General features: G+C 33.1%; 5 pseudogenes; all 5 read right to left on the bottom strand.

The window, feature by feature from the left end:
* On the bottom strand, positions 1 to 136 carry LOC146006169 (U2 spliceosomal RNA; annotated as a pseudogene).
* A 4,379-nt stretch (positions 137 to 4,515) lies between these two features.
* LOC146005880 (U2 spliceosomal RNA) lies at positions 4,516 to 4,651 on the bottom strand (annotated as a pseudogene).
* Positions 4,652 to 9,293: 4,642 nt separating this feature from the next.
* Positions 9,294 to 9,429, bottom strand: LOC146006140 (U2 spliceosomal RNA; annotated as a pseudogene).
* A 4,565-nt stretch (positions 9,430 to 13,994) lies between these two features.
* On the bottom strand, positions 13,995 to 14,130 carry LOC146006122 (U2 spliceosomal RNA; annotated as a pseudogene).
* A 4,813-nt stretch (positions 14,131 to 18,943) lies between these two features.
* Positions 18,944 to 19,079, bottom strand: LOC146006170 (U2 spliceosomal RNA; annotated as a pseudogene).
* Between the last annotated feature and the right edge of the window lie 1,791 nt (positions 19,080 to 20,870).

Here is a 20,870-nt window from a genome sequence, read left to right on the forward strand (position 1 = left end):
GAGGGGTCCCACACCCTCCGCCCATCAGAGCAGCTACTCAGTCCAGCCTTTCTCTATTCTCTGCCAGAGGCCAGTCCATACCCACTGATTAGAACAGATACTACACTTGATCTTAGCCAAAAGGCTGAGATAACATGTGCAGAGAGAGTTACATTTGGGTGGGGTGTGTTGAAACTGAAATCTAAATTGCAGTGTAAACATAATGCAGCCAGTATTTATCCTGCACAGAAACAAAATAACTCACACAAATCTAACTCTCTCTTTACAAGTTACATCTGCCCCACCTGCTGTGCACATGGTTTTTCCCATTTTGAGAACAAATTTGTACTGTGATCAGATCTGAATAAGGGCCAAAAAAACATACAGTAACACAAACAACATAAAAATCTGAAACCGCATAAATTATAATAAATTATCATAAATTGTCATAAATTAACATAAATGAACATACATTAACATAAATTAACATAAATTAACATAAATTGTAGTAAGTTTAATGAAAGCAAAAGGACCAACATAACACCACATAAAGCAACATAAAACAACATTAGCAACATAAAACTACATAACCTGCATAAAAAACATAAAGCAACACAAAAACCATAACACAACATAAACCACATAAAAATCTGCAACCGCATAAATTATCATAAATTATCATAAATTATCATAAATTAACATAAATTATAGTAATTTCAATGAAAGCAAAATGACCTAAATAACACCACATAAAGTCACATAAGCAACATAAAACTACGTAAACTGTATAAAAATACATGAAGCAACACAAAATAACATAAAGCAACACAAACAACATAAAAATCTGAAACCACATAAATTATCATAAATTATCATAAATTATCATAAATTACCATAAATTAACATAAATTATAGTAATTTCAATGAAAGCAAAATGACCTAAATAACACCACATAAAGTCACATAAGCAACATAAAACTACATAAACTGCATAAAAATACATAAAGCAACACAAAATAACATAAAGCAACACAAACAACATAAAAATCTGAAACCACATAAAGTATCATAAATTTACATAAATTAACATACATTAACATAAATTGTAGGAAGTTTAATGAAAGCAAAAGGACCAACATAACACCACATAAAGCAAAATAAAACAACATTAGCAACATAAAACTACATAACCTGCATAAAAAACATAAATCAACACAAAAACCATAACACAACATAAACAACATAAAAGTCTTTAACTGCATAAATTATCATAAATTATCATACATTTTCATAAATTAACATAAATTAACATAAATTATAGTAATTTCAATGAAAGCAAAATGACCTAAATAACACCACATAAAGTCACATAAGCAACATAAAACTACGTAAACTGCATACAAATACATGAAGCAACACAAAATAACATAAAGCAACACAAACAACATAAAAATCTGAAACCGCATTAATTATCACAAATTTACATAATTTTACATAAATTTACATAAATTTACACACATTAACATAGATTAACATAGATTAACATAGATTGTAGTAGTTTTCTGAAAGCAAAAGGACCTAAATAACACCACATAAAGCCACATAAGCAACATAAAACTACATAAACTGCATAAAAACACATGAAGCTACACAAAATAACATAAAGCAACACAAACAACATAAAAATCGGAAACCACATAGATGATCATAAATTTACATAAATTAACACAAATTAACATACATTAACATAAATTGTAGTAATTTTTCTGAAAGCAAAAGGACCAACATAACACCACATAAAGCAACATAAGCAACATAAACAACCTAAAACTACATAAACTGCATAAAAAAACTTGAAGCAACACAAAATAACATAAAGCAACACAAACAACATAAAAATCTGAAACCACATAAATTATCATAAATTAACATAAATTTACATAAATTAACATACATTAACATAAATTGTAGGAAGTTTAATGAAAGCAAAAGGACCAACATAACACCACATAAAGCAAAATAAAACAACATTAGCAACATAAAACTACATAACCTGCATAAAAAACATAAATCAACACAAAAACCATAACACAACATAAACAACATAAAAGTCTTTAACCGCATAAATTATCATAAATTATCATAAATTAACATAAATGAACATAAATTATAGTAATTTCAATGAAAGCAAAATGACCTAAATAACACCACATAAAGTCACATAAGCAACATAAAACTACATAAACTGCATAAAAATACATAAAGCAACACAAAATAACATAAAGCAACACAAACAACATAAAAATCTGAAACCACATAAATTATCATAAATTTACATAAATTAACATACATTAACATAAATTAACATAAATTGTAGGAAGTTTAATGAAAGCCAAAGGACCAACATAACACCACATAAAGCAAAATAAAACAACATTAGCAACATAAAACTACATAACCTGCATAAAAAAACATAAATCAACACAAAAACCATAACACAACATAAACAACATAAAAATCTGCAACCGAATAAATTATCACAAATTATCATAAATTAACATAAATTAACATAAATTATAGTAATTTCAATTAAAGCAAAATGACCTAAATAACACCACATAAAGTCACATAAGCAACATAAAACTACGTAAACTGCATAAAAATACATGAAGCAACACAAAATAACATAAAGCAACACAAACAACATAAAAATCTGAAACCGCATTAATTATCACAAATTTACATAATTTTACATAAATTTACATAAATTTACATACATTAACATAGATTAACATAGATTAACATAGATTGTAGTAGTTTTCTGAAAGCAAAAGGACCTAAATAACACCACATAAAGCCACATAAGCAACATAAAACTACATAAACTGCATAAAAACACATGAACCTACACAAAATAACATAAAGCAACACAAACAACATAAAAATCGGAAACCGCATAGATGATCATAAATTTACATAAATTAACACAAATTAACATACATTAACATAAATTGTAGTAATTTTTCTGAAAGCAAAAGGACCAACATAACACCACATAAAGCAACATAAGCAACATAAACAACCTAAAACTACATAAACTGCATAAAAAAACTTGAAGCAACACAAAATAACATAAAGCAAAACAAACAACATAAAAATCTGAAACCGCATAAATTATCATAAATTAACATATATTATCATAAATTAACATACATAATAGTAACTTCAATGAAAGCAAAATGACCAAAATAACACCACAGAAAGCAACATAAAACAACATTAGCAACATAAAAATACATAACCTGCATAAAAAACATAAAGCAACACAAAGGCCCTTATTCAGATATTATCGCAGTACAAATTTGTTCTCAAAATAGGCAAAACCATATGCACTGCATGTGGGGCAGATGAGTTTGAAGAAACTCAGGAGACCGAGGTGTGCTCCCTACCACCAGTGCTGTGCCTAAACATGTGCAAAGGGGGCCGTGCTATCGAATGGGCTTATCTCCCGAAGGAGACGGGCCCCGTTTTTTCCTTAACCCCTCTCAACCATAAGGCCGAAGAGGGGAAAATAGGGAACGGTGGGTCCTCTTCACCGAAGCTTAGAGAGAACCTCTTTCCTCAACCCCCGGAAGGGTTAGGACGGTGGGTCCTCCGCACCCGAAGGTTTGGAGAGACCCTCAGTGGACTTCCTTCCACCTTACGGCTCAGGGTCGGCCTCGGGGGGACCGCAGCTCTCCCCAAAAGGTGAGAGCTTTGGCACGTTGGGGAAATGGAAGGCCCGTAAGGGTCGACCACACAACCCAAAAAAACGTAACAAACTACAGAAAACAGAAAACGTGAAAAGTGCATGAACGTGAGAAGAAGAGAAATAAATAATAAAGAGGACCCCAGCCAGAGGGCCGGGGTGGGGGTGTGAAAAATTGTCCTACCCCATCCAAAATGACGAGGTAAGGACGTGAAGCACTAACCTAGAGGGAAGTGCGCAGTGCTAGTGCCATACTAGTGCATGGTGATTTTGGGATCACCCGTGCATGTTCGGCACCCCCGAGTTTCCCAGGGGGCACAGTGCAGCCTCGGACTCCAAGCAGCCGACCGATCAGCGTCCGACCAAGTCTTTCTCTGCTCCCATCATAGGGCACTTTCCAGCCCCTGGCATGGGAATGGGTACTCCACTGGGCTTTTCGAAAGACTCCCTTAGGGGCTGCACCCCCCTCAGAAGAGCAATCTACTCAGTCTCAGTGTTTCTCCGATCCCAAGCTGGGCCTTTCGCGGTCTCCCCATCAGAGGCTACGAACCTCTAGAACAGGAGCCATCTACTCAGTCCCAGCCTTTCTCCGCTCCTTGGGAATGGATACTAGACTGAGCCTTTCGCTAGCTCATCCTTCCGGGGCTACGAACCCCGTCAAGAGAGTCAAACTACTAGGCTTAGTGTTTCTCCCCCCTCTTACCAGTGGATTTAAGGAAACAACACCTCCTACCAAAGGCAGAGGTGAAGGTACTCAGCCAGACTTTTCACCACTCCCAGGCAAAAAAGAGGGGTCCCACACCCTCCGCCCATCAGAGCAGCTACTCAGTCCAGCCTTTCTCTATTCTCTGCCAGAGGCCAGTCCATACCCACTGATTATAACAGATACTACACTTGATCTTAGCCAAAAGGCTGAGATAACATGTGCAGAGAGAGTTACATTTGGGTGGGGTGTGTTGAAACTGAAATCTAAATTGCAGTGTAAACATAATGCAGCCAGTATTTATCCTGCACAGAAACAAAATAACTCACACAAATCTAACTCTCTCTTTACAAGTTACATCTGCCCCACCTGCTGTGCACATGGTTTTTCCCATTTTGAGAACAAATTTGTACTGTGATCAGATCTGAATAAGGGCCAAAAAAACATACAGTAACACAAACAACATAAAAATCTGAAACCGCATAAATTATAATAAATTATCATAAATTGTCAGAAATTAACATAAATGAACATACATTAACATAAATTAACATAAATTAACATAAATTGTAGTAAGTTTAATGAAAGCAAAAGGAGCAACATAACACCACATAAAGCAACATAAAACAACATTAGCAACATAAAACTACATAACCTGCATAAAAAACATAAAGCAACACAAAAACCATAACACAACATAAACCACATAAAAATATGCAACCGCATAAATTATCAGAAATTATCATAAATTATCATAAATTAACATAAATTATAGTAATTTCAATGAAAGCAAAATGACCTAAATAACACCACATAAAGTCACATAAGCAACATAAAACTACATAAACTGTATAAAAATACATGAAGCAACACAAAATAACATAAAGCAACACAAACAACATAAAAATCTGAAACCACATACATTATCATAAATTTACATAAATTAACATACATTAACATAAATTAACAGAAATTGTAGGAAGTTTAATGAAAGCAAAAGGACCAACATAACACCACATAAAGCAAAATAAAACAACATTAGCAACATAAAACTACATAACCTGCATAAAAAAACATAAAGCAACACAAAGGCCCTTATTCGGATATTATCGCAGTACAAATTTGTTCTCAAAATAGGCAAAACCATATGCACTGCATGTGGGGCAGATGAGTTTGAAGAAACTCAGGAGCCCGAGGTGTGCTCCCTACCACCAGTGCTGTGCCTAAACACGTGCATAGTAATTTCAATGAAAGCAAAATGACCTTAATAACACCACATAAAGTCACATAAGCAACATAAAACTACATAAACTGCATAAAAATACATGAAGCAACACAAAATAACATAAAGCAACACAAACAACATAAAAATCTGAAACCGCATAAATTAGCATAAATTTACATAAATTAACATACATTAACATAAATTAACATACATTAACATAAATTGTAGGAAGTTTAATGAAAGCAAAAGGACCAACATAACACCACATAAAGCAAAATAAAACAACATTAGCAACATAAAACTACATAACCTGCATAAAAAACATAAATCAACACAAAAACCATAACACAACATAAACAACATAAAAGTCTTTAACCGCATAAATTATCATAAATTATCATAAATTAACATAAATGAACATAAATTATAGTAATTTCAATGAAAGCAAAATGACCTAAATAACACCACATAAAGTCACATAAGCAACATAAAACTACATAAACTGCATAAAAATACATAAAGCAACACAAAATAACATAAAGCAACACAAACAACATAAAAATATGAAACCACATAAATTATCATAAATTTACATAAATTAACATACATTAACATAAATTAACATAAATTGTAAAAAGTTTAATGAAAGCCAAAGGACCAACATAACACCACATAAAGCAAAATAAAACAACATTAGCAACATAAAACTACATAACCTGCATAAAAAAAACATAAATCAACACAAAAACCATAACAAAACATAAACAACATAAAAATCTGCAACCGCATAAATTATCATAAATTATCATAAATTAACATAAATTAACATAAATTAACATAAATTATAGTAATTTCAATGAAAGCAAAATGACCTAAATAACACCACATAAAGTCACATAAGCAACATAAAACTACGTAAACTGTATAAAAATACATGAAGCAACACAAAATAACATAAAGCAACACAAACAACATAAAAATCTGAAACCACATAAATTATCATAAATTTACGTAAATTAACATACATTAACATAAATTAACAAAAATTGTAGGAAGTTTAATGAAAGCAAAAGGACCAACATAACACCACATAAAGCAAAATAAAACAACATTAGCAACATAAAACTACATAACCTGCATAAAAAAACATAAATCAACACAAAAACCATAACACAACATAAACAACATAAAAATCTGCAACCGAATAAATTATCACAAATTATCATAAATTAACATAAATTAACATAAATTAACATAAATTATAGTAATTTCAATTAAAGCAAAATGACCTAAATAACACCACATAAAGTCACATAAGCAACATAAAACTACGTAAACTGCATAAAAATACATGAAGCAACACAAAATAACATAAAGCAACACAAACAACATAAAAATCTGAAACCACATAAATTATCATAAATTTACGTAAATTAACATACATTAACTTAAATTAACAAAAATTGTAGGAAGTTTAATGAAAGCAAAAGGACCAACATAACACCACATAAAGCAAAATAAAACAACATTAGCAACATAAAACTACATAACCTGCATAAAAAAACATAAATCAACACAAAAACCATAACACAACATAAACAACATAAAAATCTGCAACCGAATAAATTATCACAAATTAACATAAATTAACATAAATTAACATAAATTAACATAAATTATAGTAATTTCAATTAAAGCAAAATGACCTAAATAACACCACATAAAGTCACATAAGCAACATAAAACTACGTAAACTGCATAAAAATACATGAAGCAACACAAAATAACATAAAGCAACACAAACAACATAAAAATCTGAAACCGCATTAATTATCACAAATTTACATAATTTAACATAAATTTACATAAATTTACATAAATTAACATAGATTAACATAGATTAACATAGATTGTAGTAGTTTTCTGAAAGCAAAAGGACCTAAATAACACCACATAAAGCCACATAAGCAACATAAAACTACATAAACTGCATAAAAACACATGAAGCTACACAAAATAACATAAAGCAACACAAACAACATAAAAATCGGAAACCGCATAGATGATCATAAATTTACATAAATTAACACAAATTAACATACATTAACATAAATTGTAGTAATTTTTCTGAAAGCAAAAGGACCAACATAACACCACATAAAGCAACATAAGCAACATAAACAACCTAAAACTACATAAACTGCATAAAAAAACTTGAAGCAACACAAAATAACATAAAGCAAAACAAACAACATAAAAATCTGAAACCGCATAAATTATCATAAATTAACATATATTATCATAAATTAACATACATAATAGTAACTTCAATGAAAGCAAAATGACCAAAATAACACCACAGAAAGCAACATAAAACAACATTAGCAACATAAAAATACATAACCTGCATAAAAAACATAAAGCAACACAAAGGCCCTTATTCAGATATTATCGCAGTACAAATTTGTTCTCAAAATAGGCAAAACCATATGCACTGCATGTGGGGCAGATGAGTTTGAAGAAACTCAGGAGACCGAGGTGTGCTCCCTACCACCAGTGCTGTGCCTAAACATGTGCAAAGGGGGCCGTGCTATCGAATGGGCTTATCTCCCGAAGGAGACGGGCCCCGTTTTTTCCTTAACCCCTCTCAACCATAAGGCCGAAGAGGGGAAAATAGGGAACGGTGGGTCCTCTTCACCGAAGCTTAGAGAGAACCTCTTTCCTCAACCCCCGGAAGGGTTAGGACGGTGGGTCCTCCGCACCCGAAGGTTTGGAGAGACCCTCAGTGGACTTCCTTCCACCTTGCGGCTCAGGGTCGGCCTCGGGGGGACCGCAGCTCTCCCCAAAAGGTGAGAGCTTTGGCACGTTGGGGAAATGGAAGGCCCGTAAGGGTCGACCACACAACCCAAAAAAACGTAACAAACTACAGAAAACAGAAAATGTGAAAAGTGCATGAACGTGAGAAGAAGAGAAATAAATAATAAAGAGGACCCCAGCCAGAGGGCCGGGGTGGGGGTGTGAAAAATTGTCCTACCCCATCCAAAATGACGAGGTAAGGACGTGAAGCACTAACCTAGAGGGAAGTTCGCAGTGCTAGTGCCATACTAGTGCATGGTGATTTTGGGATCACCCGTGCATGTTCGGCACCCCCGAGTTTCCCAGGGGGCACAGTGCAGCCTCGGACTCCAAGCAGCCGACCGATCAGCGTCCGACCAAGTCTTTCTCTGCTCCCATCATAGGGCACTTTCCAGCCCCTGGCATGGGAATGGGTACTCCACTGGGCTTTTCGAAAGACTCCCTTAGGGGCTGCACCCCCCTCAGAAGAGCAATCTACTCAGTCTCAGTGTTTCTCCGATCCCAAGCTGGGCCTTTCGCGGTCTCCCCATCAGAGGCTACGAACCTCTAGAACAGGAGCCATCTACTCAGTCCCAGCCTTTCTCCGCTCCTTGGGAATGGATACTAGACTGAGCCTTTCGCTAGCTCATCCTTCCGGGGCTACGAACCCCGTCAAGAGAGTCAAACTACTAGGCTTAGTGTTTCTCCCCCCTCTTACCAGTGGATTTAAGGAAACAACACCTCCTACCAAAGGCAGAGGTGAAGGTACTCAGCCAGACTTTTCACCACTCCCAGGCAAAAAAGAGGGGTCCCACACCCTCCGCCCATCAGAGCAGCTACTCAGTCCAGCCTTTCTCTATTCTCTGCCAGAGGCCAGTCCATACCCACTGATTAGAACAGATACTACACTTGATCTTAGCCAAAAGGCTGAGATAACATGTGCAGAAAGAGTTACATTTGGGTGGGGTGTGTTGAAACTGAAATCTAAATTGCAGTGTAAACATAATGCAGCCAGTATTTATCCTGCACAGAAACAAAATAACTCACACAAATCTAACTCTCTCTTTACAAGTTACATCTGCCCCACCTGCTGTGCACATGGTTTTTCCCATTTTGAGAACAAATTTGTACTGTGATCAGATCTGAATAAGGGCCAAAAAAACATACAGTAACACAAACAACATAAAAATCTGAAACCGCATAAATTATAATAAATTAACATAAATTGTCAGAAATTAACATAAATGAACATACATTAACATAAATTAACATAAATTAACATAAATTGTAGTAAGTTTAATGAAAGCAAAAGGAGCAACATAACACCACATAAAGCAACATAAAACAACATTAGCAACATAAAACTACATAACCTGCATAAAAAACATAAAGCAACACAAAAACCATAACACAACATAAACCACATAAAAATATGCAACCGCATAAATTATCATAAATTATCATAAATGATCATAAATTAACATAAATTATAGTAATTTCAATGAAAGCAAAATGACCTAAATAACACCACATAAAGTCACATAAGCAACATAAAACTACATAAACTGTATAAAAATACATGAAGCAACACAAAATAACATAAAGCAACACAAACAACATAAAAATCTGAAACCACATACATTATCATAAATTTACATAAATTAACATACATTAACATAAATTAACAGAAATTGTAGGAAGTTTAATGAAAGCAAAAGGACCAACATAACACCACATAAAGCAAAATAAAACAACATTAGCAACATAAAACTACATAACCTGCATAAAAAACATAAATCAACACAAAAACCATAACACAACATAAACAACATAAAAGTCTTTAACCGCATAAATTATCATAAATTATCATAAATTAACATAAATTAACATAAATTATAGTAATTTCAATGAAAGCAAAATGACCTAAATAACACCACATAAAGTCACATAAGCAACATAAAACTACATAAACTGTATAAAAATACATGAAGCAACACAAAATAACATAAAGCAACACAAACAACATAAAAATCTGAAACCACATACATTATCATAAATTTACGTAAATTAACATACATTAACATAAATTAACAAAAATTGTAGGAAGTTTAATGAAAGCAAAAGGACCAACATAACACCACATAAAGCAAAATAAAACAACATTAGCAACATAAAACTACATAACCTGCATAAAAAAAACATAAATCAACACAAAAACCATAACACAACATAAACAACATAAAAGTCTTTAACCGCATAAATTATCATAAATTATCATAAATTAACATAAATGAACATAAATTATAGTAATTTCAATAAAAGCAAAATGACCTAAATAACACCACATAAAGTCACATAAGCAACATAAAACTACATAAACTGCATAAAAATACATAAAGCAACACAAAATAACATAAAGCAACACAAACAACATAAAAATCTGAAACCACATAAATTATCATAAATTTACATAAATTAACATACATTAACATAAATTAACATAAATTGTAGGAAGTTTAATGAAAGCCAAAGGACCAACATAACACCACATAAAGCAAAATAAAACAACATTAGCAACATAAAACTACATAACCTGCATAAAAAAACATAAATCAACACAAAAACCATAACAAAACATAAACAACATAAAAATCTGCAACCGCATAAATTATCATAAATTATCATAAATTAACATAAATTAACATAAATTATAGTAATTTCAATGAAAGCAAAATGACCTAAATAACACCACATAAAGTCACATAAGCAACATAAAACTACGTAAACTGTATAAAAATACATGAAGCAACACAAAATAACATAAAGCAACACAAACAACATAAAAATCTGAAACCACATAAATTATCATAAATTTACGTAAATTAACATACATTAACATAAATTAACAAAAATTGTAGGAAGTTTAATGAAAGCAAAAGGACCAACATAACACCACATAAAGCAAAATAAAACAACATTAGCAACATAAAACTACATAACCTGCATAAAAAAACATAAATCAACACAAAAACCATAACACAACATAAACAACATAAAAATCTGCAACCGAATAAATTATCACAAATTATCATAAATTAACATAAATTAACATAAATTAACATAAATTATAGTAATTTCAATTAAAGCAAAATGACCTAAATAACACCACATAAAGTCACATAAGCAACATAAAACTACGTAAACTGCATAAAAATACATGAAGCAACACAAAATAACATAAAGCAACACAAACAACATAAAAATCTGAAACCACATAAATTATCATAAATTTACGTAAATTAACATACATTAACTTAAATTAACAAAAATTGTAGGAAGTTTAATGAAAGCAAAAGGACCAACATAACACCACATAAAGCAAAATAAAACAACATTAGCAACATAAAACTACATAACCTGCATAAAAAAACATAAATCAACACAAAAACCATAACACAACATAAACAACATAAAAATCTGCAACCGAATAAATTATCACAAATTAACATAAATTAACATAAATTAACATAAATTAACATAAATTATAGTAATTTCAATTAAAGCAAAATGACCTAAATAACACCACATAAAGTCACATAAGCAACATAAAACTACGTAAACTGCATAAAAATACATGAAGCAACACAAAATAACATAAAGCAACACAAACAACATAAAAATCTGAAACCGCATTAATTATCACAAATTTACATAATTTAACATAAATTTACATAAATTTACATAAATTAACATAGATTAACATAGATTAACATAGATTGTAGTAGTTTTCTGAAAGCAAAAGGACCTAAATAACACCACATAAAGCCACATAAGCAACATAAAACTACATAAACTGCATAAAAACACATGAAGCTACACAAAATAACATAAAGCAACACAAACAACATAAAAATCGGAAACCGCATAGATGATCATAAATTTACATAAATTAACACAAATTAACATACATTAACATAAATTGTAGTAATTTTTCTGAAAGCAAAAGGACCAACATAACACCACATAAAGCAACATAAGCAACATAAACAACCTAAAACTACATAAACTGCATAAAAAAACTTGAAGCAACACAAAATAACATAAAGCAAAACAAACAACATAAAAATCTGAAACCGCATAAATTATCATAAATTAACATATATTATCATAAATTAACATACATAATAGTAACTTCAATGAAAGCAAAATGACCAAAATAACACCACAGAAAGCAACATAAAACAACATTAGCAACATAAAAATACATAACCTGCATAAAAAACATAAAGCAACACAAAGGCCCTTATTCAGATATTATCGCAGTACAAATTTGTTCTCAAAATAGGCAAAACCATATGCACTGCATGTGGGGCAGATGAGTTTGAAGAAACTCAGGAGACCGAGGTGTGCTCCCTACCACCAGTGCTGTGCCGAAACATGTGCAAAGGGGGCCGTGCTATCGAATGGGCTTATCTCCCGAAGGAGACGGGCCCCGTTTTTTCCTTAACCCCTCTCAACCATAAGGCCGAAGAGGGGAAAATAGGGAACGGTGGGTCCTCTTCACCGAAGCTTAGAGAGAACCTCTTTCCTCAACCCCCGGAAGGGTTAGGACGGTGGGTCCTCCGCACCCGAAGGTTTGGAGAGACCCTCAGTGGACTTCCTTCCACCTTGCGGCTCAGGGTCGGCCTCGGGGGGACCGCAGCTCTCCCCAAAAGGCGAGAGCTTTGGCACGTTGGGGAAATGGAAGGCCCGTAAGGGTCGACCACACAACCCAAAAAAACGTAACAAACTACAGAAAACAGAAAACGTGAAAAGTGCATGAATGTGAGAAGAAGAGAAATAAATAATAAAGAGGACCCCAGCCAGATGGCCGGGGTGGGGGTGTGAAAAATTGTCCTACCCCATCCAAAATGACGAGGTAAGGATGTGAAGCACTAACCTAGAGGGAAGTGCGCAGTGCTAGTGCCATACTAGTGCATGGTGATTTTGGGATCACCCGTGCATGTTCGGCACCCCCGAGTTTCCCAGGGGGCACAGTGCAGCCTCGGACTCCAAGCAGCCGACCGATCAGCGTCCGACCAAGTCTTTCTCTGCTCCCATCATAGGGCACTTTCCAGCCCCTGGCATGGGAATGGGTACTCCACTGGGCTTTTCGAAAGACTCCCTTAGGGGCTGCACCCCCCTCAGAAGAGCAATCTACTCAGTCTCAGTGTTTCTCCGATCCCAAGCTGGGCCTTTCGCGGTCTCCCCATCAGAGGCTACGAACCTCTAGAACAGGAGCCATCTACTCAGTCCCAGCCTTTCTCCGCTCCTTGGGAATGGATACTAGACTGAGCCTTTCGCTAGCTCATCCTTCCGGGGCTACGAACACCGTCAAGAGAGTCAAACTACTAGGCTTAGTGTTTCTCCCCCCTCTTACCAGTGGATTTAAGGAAACAACACCTCCTACCAAAGGCAGAGGTGAAGGTACTCAGCCAGACTTTTCACCACTCCCAGGCAAAAAAGAGGGGTCCCACACTCTCCGCCCATCAGAGCAGCTACTCAGTCCAGCCTTTCTCTATTCTCTGCCAGAGGCCAGTCCATACCCACTGATTAGAACAGATACTACACTTGATCTTAGCCAAAAGGCTGAGATAACATGTGCAGAGAGAGTTACATTTGGGTGGGGTGTGTTGAAACTGAAATCTAAATTGCAGTGTAAACATAATGCAGCCAGTATTTATCCTGCACAGAAACAAAATAACTCACACAAATCTAACTCTCTCTTTACAAGTTACATCTGCCCCACCTGCTGTGCACATGGTTTTTCCCATTTTGAGAACAAATTTGTACTGTGATCAGATCTGAATAAGGGCCAAAAAAACATACAGTAACACAAACAACATAAAAATCTGAAACCGCATAAATTATAATAAATTATCATAAATTGTCATAAATTAACATAAATGAACATACATTAACATAAATTAACATAAATTAACATAAATTGTAGTAAGTTTAATGAAAGCAAAAGGACCAACATAACACCACATAAAGCAACATAAAACAACATTAGCAACATAAAACTACATAACCTGCATAAAAAACATAAAGCAACACAAAAACCATAACACAACATAAACCACATAAAAATCTGCAACCGCATAAATTATCATAAATTATCATAAATTATCATAAATTAACATAAATTATAGTAATTTCAATGAAAGCAAAATGACCTAAATAACACCACATAAAGTCACATAAGCAACATAAAACTACGTAAACTGTATAAAAATACATGAAGCAACACAAAATAACATAAAGCAACACAAACAACATAAAAATCTGAAACCACATAAATTATCATAAATTATCATAAATTATCATAAATTACCATAAATTAACATAAATTATAGTAATTTCAATGAAAGCAAAATGACCTAAATAACACCACATAAAGTCACATAAGCAACATAAAACTACATAAACTGCATAAAAATACATAAAGCAACACAAAATAACATAAAGCAACACAAACAACATAAAAATCTGAAACCACATAAAGTATCATAAATTTACATAAATTAACATACATTAACATAAATTGTAGGAAGTTTAATGAAAGCAAAAGGACCAACATAACACCACATAAAGCAAAATAAAACAACATTAGCAACATAAAACTACATAACCTGCATAAAAAACATAAATCAACACAAAAACCATAACACAACATAAACAACATAAAAGTCTTTAACTGCATAAATTATCATAAATTATCATACATTTTCATAAATTAACATAAATTAACATAAATTATAGTAATTTCAATGAAAGCAAAATGACCTAAATAACACCACATAAAGTCACATAAGCAACATAAAACTACATAAACTGTATAAAAATACATGAAGCAACACAAAATAACATAAAGCAACACAAACAACATAAAAATCTGAAACCACATACATTATCATAAATTTACATAAATTAACATACATTAACATAAATTAACAGAAATTGTAGGAAGTTTAATGAAAGCAAAAGGACCAACATAACACCACATAAAGCAAAATAAAACAACATTAGCAACATAAAACTACATAACCTGCATAAAAAAACATAAAGCAACACAAAGGCCCTTATTCGGATATTATCGCAGTACAAATTTGTTCTCAAAATAGGCAAAACCATATGCACTGCATGTGGGGCAGATGAGTTTGAAGAAACTCAGGAGCCCGAGGTGTGCTCCCTACCACCAGTGCTGTGCCTAAACACGTGCATAGTAATTTCAATGAAAGCAAAATGACCTTAATAACACCACATAAAGTCACATAAGCAACATAAAACTACATAAACTGCATAAAAATACATAAAGCAACACAAAATAACATAAAGCAACACAAACAACATAAAAATCTGAAACCGCATAAATTAGCATAAATTTACATAAATTAACATACATTAACATAAATTAACAGAAATTGTAGGAAGTTTAATGAAAGCAAAAGGACCAACATAACCACATAAAGCAAAATAAAACAACATTAGCAACATAAAACTACATAACCTGCATAAAAAAAACATAAATCAACACAAAAACCATAACAAAACATAAACAACATAAAAATCTGCAACCGCATAAATTATCATAAATTATCATAAATTAACATACATGAACATAAATTATAGTAATTTCAATGAAAGCAAAATGACCTAAATAACACCAAATAAAGTCACATAAGCAACATAAAACTACATAAACTGCATAAAAATATATAAAGCAACACAAAATAACATAAAGCAACACAAACAACATAAAAATCTGAAACCACATAAATTATCATAAATTTACATAAATTAACATACATTAACATAAATTAACATAAATTGAAGGAAGTTTAATGAAAGCCAAAGGACCAACATAACACCACATAAAGCAAAATAAAACAACATTAGCAACATAAAACTACATAACCTGCATAAAAAAACATAAATCAACACAAAAACCATAACAAAACATAAACAACATAAAAATCTGCAACCGCATAAATTATCATAAATTATCATAAATTAACATAAATTAACATAAATTATAGTAATTTCAATGAAAGCAAAATGACCTAAATAACACCACATAAAGTCACATAAGCAACATAAAACTACGTAAACTGTATAAAAATACATGAAGCAACACAAAATAACATAAAGCAACACAAACAACATAAAAATCTGAAACCACATAAATTATCATAAATTTACGTAAATTAACATACATTAACATAAATTAACAAAAATTGTAGGAAGTTTAATGAAAGCAAAAGGACCAACATAACACCACATAAAGCAAAATAAAACAACATTAGCAACATAAAACTACATAACCTGCATAAAAAACATAAATCAACACAAAAACCATAACACAACATAAACAACATAAAAATCTGCAACCGAATTAATTATCACAAATTATCATAAATTAACATAAATTAACATAAATTAACATAAATTATAGTAATTTCGATTAAAGCAAAATGACCTAAATAACACCACATAAAGTCACATAAGCAACATAAAACTACGTAAACTGCATAAAAATACATGAAGCAACACAAAATAACATAAAGCAACACAAACAACATAAAAATCTGAAACCGCATTAATTATCACAAATTTACATAATTTTACATAAATTTACATAAATTTACATACATTAACATAGATTAACATAGATTAACATAGATTGTAGTAGTTTTCTGAAAGCAAAAGGACCTAAATAACACCACATAAAGCCACATAAGCAACATAAAACTACATAAACTGCATAAAAACACATGAAGCTACACAAAATAACATAAAGCAACACAAACAACATAAAAATCGGAAACCGCATAGATGATCATAAATTTACATAAATTAACACAAATTAACATACATTAACATAAATTGTAGTCATTTTTCTGAAAGCAAAAGGACCAACATAACACCACATAAAGCAACATAAGCAACATAAACAACCTAAAACTACATAAACTGCATAAAAAAACTTGAAGCAACACAAAATAACATAAAGCAAAACAAACAACATAAAAATCTGAAACCGCATAAATTATCATAAATTAACATATATTATCATAAATTAACATACATAATAGTAACTTCAATGAAAGCAAAATGACCAAAATAACACCACAGAAAGCAACATAAAACAACATTAGCAACATAAAAATACATAACCTGCATAAAAAACATAAAGCAACACAAAGGCCCTTATTCAGATATTATCGCAGTACAAATTTGTTCTCAAAATAGGCAAAACCATATGCACTGCATGTGGGGCAGATGAGTTTGAAGAAACTCAGGAGACCGAGGTGTGCTCCCTACCACCAGTGTTGTGCCTAAACATGTGCAAAGGGGGCCGTGCTATCGAATGGGCTTATCTCCCGAAGGAGACGGGCCCCGTTTTTCCCTTAACCCCTCTCAACCATAAGGCCGAAGAGGGGAAAATAGGGAACGGTGGGTCCTCTTCACCGAAGCTTAGAGAGAACCTCTTTCCTCAACCCCCGGAAGGGTTAGGACGGTGGGTCCTCCGCACCCGAAGGTTTGGAGAGACCCTCAGTGGACTTCCTTCCACCTTGCGGCTCAGGGTCGGCCTCGGGGGGACCGCAGCTCTCCCCAAAAGGCGAGAGCTTTGGCACGTTGGGGAAATGGAAGGCCCGTAAGGGTCGACCACACAACCCAAAAAAACGTAACAAACTACAGAAAACAGAAAACGTGAAAAGTGCATGAACGTGAGAAGAAGAGAAATAAATAATAAAGAGGACCCCAGCCAGAGGGCCGGGGTGGGGGTGTGAAAAATTGTCCTACCCCATCCAAAATGACGAGGTAAGGACGTGAAGCACTAACCTAGAGGGAAGTGCGCAGTGCTAGTGCCATACTAGTGCATGGTGATTTTGGGATCACCCGTGCATGTTCGGCACCCCCGAGTTTCCCAGGGGGCACAGTGCAGCCTCGGACTCCAAGCAGCCGACCGATCAAGGTCCGACCAAGTCTTTCTCTGCTCCCATCATAGGGCACTTTCCAGCCCCTGGCATGGGAATGGGTACTCCACTGGGCTTTTCGAAAGACTCCCTTAGGGGCTGCACCCCCCTCAGAAGAGCAATCTAGTCAGTCTCAGTGTTTCTCCGATCCCAAGCTGGGCCTTTCGCGGTCTCCCCATCAGAGGCTACGAACCTCTAGAACAGGAGCCATCTACTCAGTCCCAGCCTTTCTCCGCTCCTTGGGAATGGATACTAGACTGAGCCTTTCGCTGGCTCATCCTTCCGGGGCTACGAACCCCGTCAAGAGAGTCAAACTACTAGGCTTAGTGTTTCTCCCCCCTCTTACCAGTGGATTTAAGGAAACAACACCTCCTACCAAAGGCAGAGGTGAAGGTACTCAGCCAGACTTTTCACCACTCCCAGGCAAAAAAGAGGGGTCCCACACCCTCCGCCCATCAGAGCAGCTACTCAGTCCAGCCTTTCTCTATTCTCTGCCAGAGGCCAGTCCATACCCACTGATTAGAACAGATACTACACTTGATCTTAGCCAAAAGGCTGAGATAACATGTGCAGAGAGAGTTACATTTGGGTGGGGTGTGTTGAAACTGAAATCTAAATTGCAGTGTACACATAATGCAGCCAGTATTTATCCTGCACAGAAACAAAATAACTCACACAAATCTAACTCTCTCTTTACAAGTTACATCTGCCCCACCTGCTGTGCACATGGTTTTCCCATTTTGAGAACAAATTTGTACTGTGATCAGATCTGAATAAGGGCCAAAAAAAATACAGTAACACAAACAACATAAAAATCTGAAACCGCATAAATTATAATAAATTGTCATAAATTAACATAAATTAACATAAATTAACATAAATTAACATACATTGTAGTTTGTTTAATGAAAGCAAAAGGACCAACATAACACCACATAAAGCAACATAAAACAACATTAGCAACATAAATCTACATAACCTGCATAAAAAACATAAAGCAACACAAAAACCATAACACAACATAAACCACATAAAAATATGCAACCGCATAAATTATCATAAATTATCATAAATTATCATAAATTATCATAAATTAACATAAATTATAGTAATTTCAATGAAAGCAAAATGACCTAAATAACACCACATAAAGTCACATAAGCAACATAAAACTACATAAACTGCATAAAAATACATAAAGCAACACAAAATAACATAAAGCAACACAAACAACATAAAAATCTGAAACCACATAAATTATCATAAATTTACATAAATTAACATACATTAACATAAATTAACATAAATTGAAGGAAGTTTAATGAAAGCCAAAGGACCAACATAACACCACATAAAGCAAAATAAAACAACATTAGCAACATAAAACTACATAACCTGCATAAAAAAAACATAAATCAACACAAAAACCATAACAAAACATAAACAACATAAAAATCTGCAACCGCATAAATTATCATAAATTATCATAAATTAACATAAATTAACATAAATTAACATAAATTAACATAAATTATAGTAATTTCAATGAAAGCAAAATGACCTAAATAACACCACATAAAGTCACATAAGCAACATAAAACTACGTAAACTGTATAAAAATACATGAAGCAACACAAAATAACATAAAGCAACACAAACAACATAAAAATCTGAAACCACATAAATTATCATAAATTTACGTAAATTAACATACATTAACATAAATTAACAAAAATTGTAGGAAGTTTAATGAAAGCAAAAGGACCAACATAACACCACATAAAGCAAAATAAAACAACATTAGCAACATAAAACTACATAACCTGCATAAAAAACATAAATCAACACAAAAACCATAACACAACATAAACAACATAAAAATCTGCAACCGAATTAATTATAACAAATTATCATAAATTAACATAAATTAACATAAATTAACATAAATTAACATAAATTATAGTAATTTCGATTAAAGCAAAATGACCTAAATAACACCACATAAAGTCACATAAGCAACATAAAACTACGTAAACTGCATAAAAATACATGAAGCAACACAAAATAACATAAAGCAACACAAACAACATAAAAATCTGAAACCGCATTAATTATCACAAATTTACATAATTTTACATAAATTTACATAAATTTACATACATTAACATAGATTAACATAGATTAACATAGATTGTAGTAGTTTTCTGAAAGCAAAAGGACCTAAATAACACCACATAAAGCCACATAAGCAACATAAAACTACATAAACTGCATAAAAACACATGAAGCTACACAAAATAACATAAAGCAACACAAACAACATAAAAATCGGAAACCGCATAGATGATCATAAATTTA

Source organism: Crinia signifera, chromosome 5 (assembly GCF_055691185.1).
Source record: "Crinia signifera chromosome 5, ASM5569118v1, whole genome shotgun sequence".
In the NCBI taxonomy this organism is placed as follows: Eukaryota; Metazoa; Chordata; class Amphibia; order Anura; family Myobatrachidae; genus Crinia; species Crinia signifera.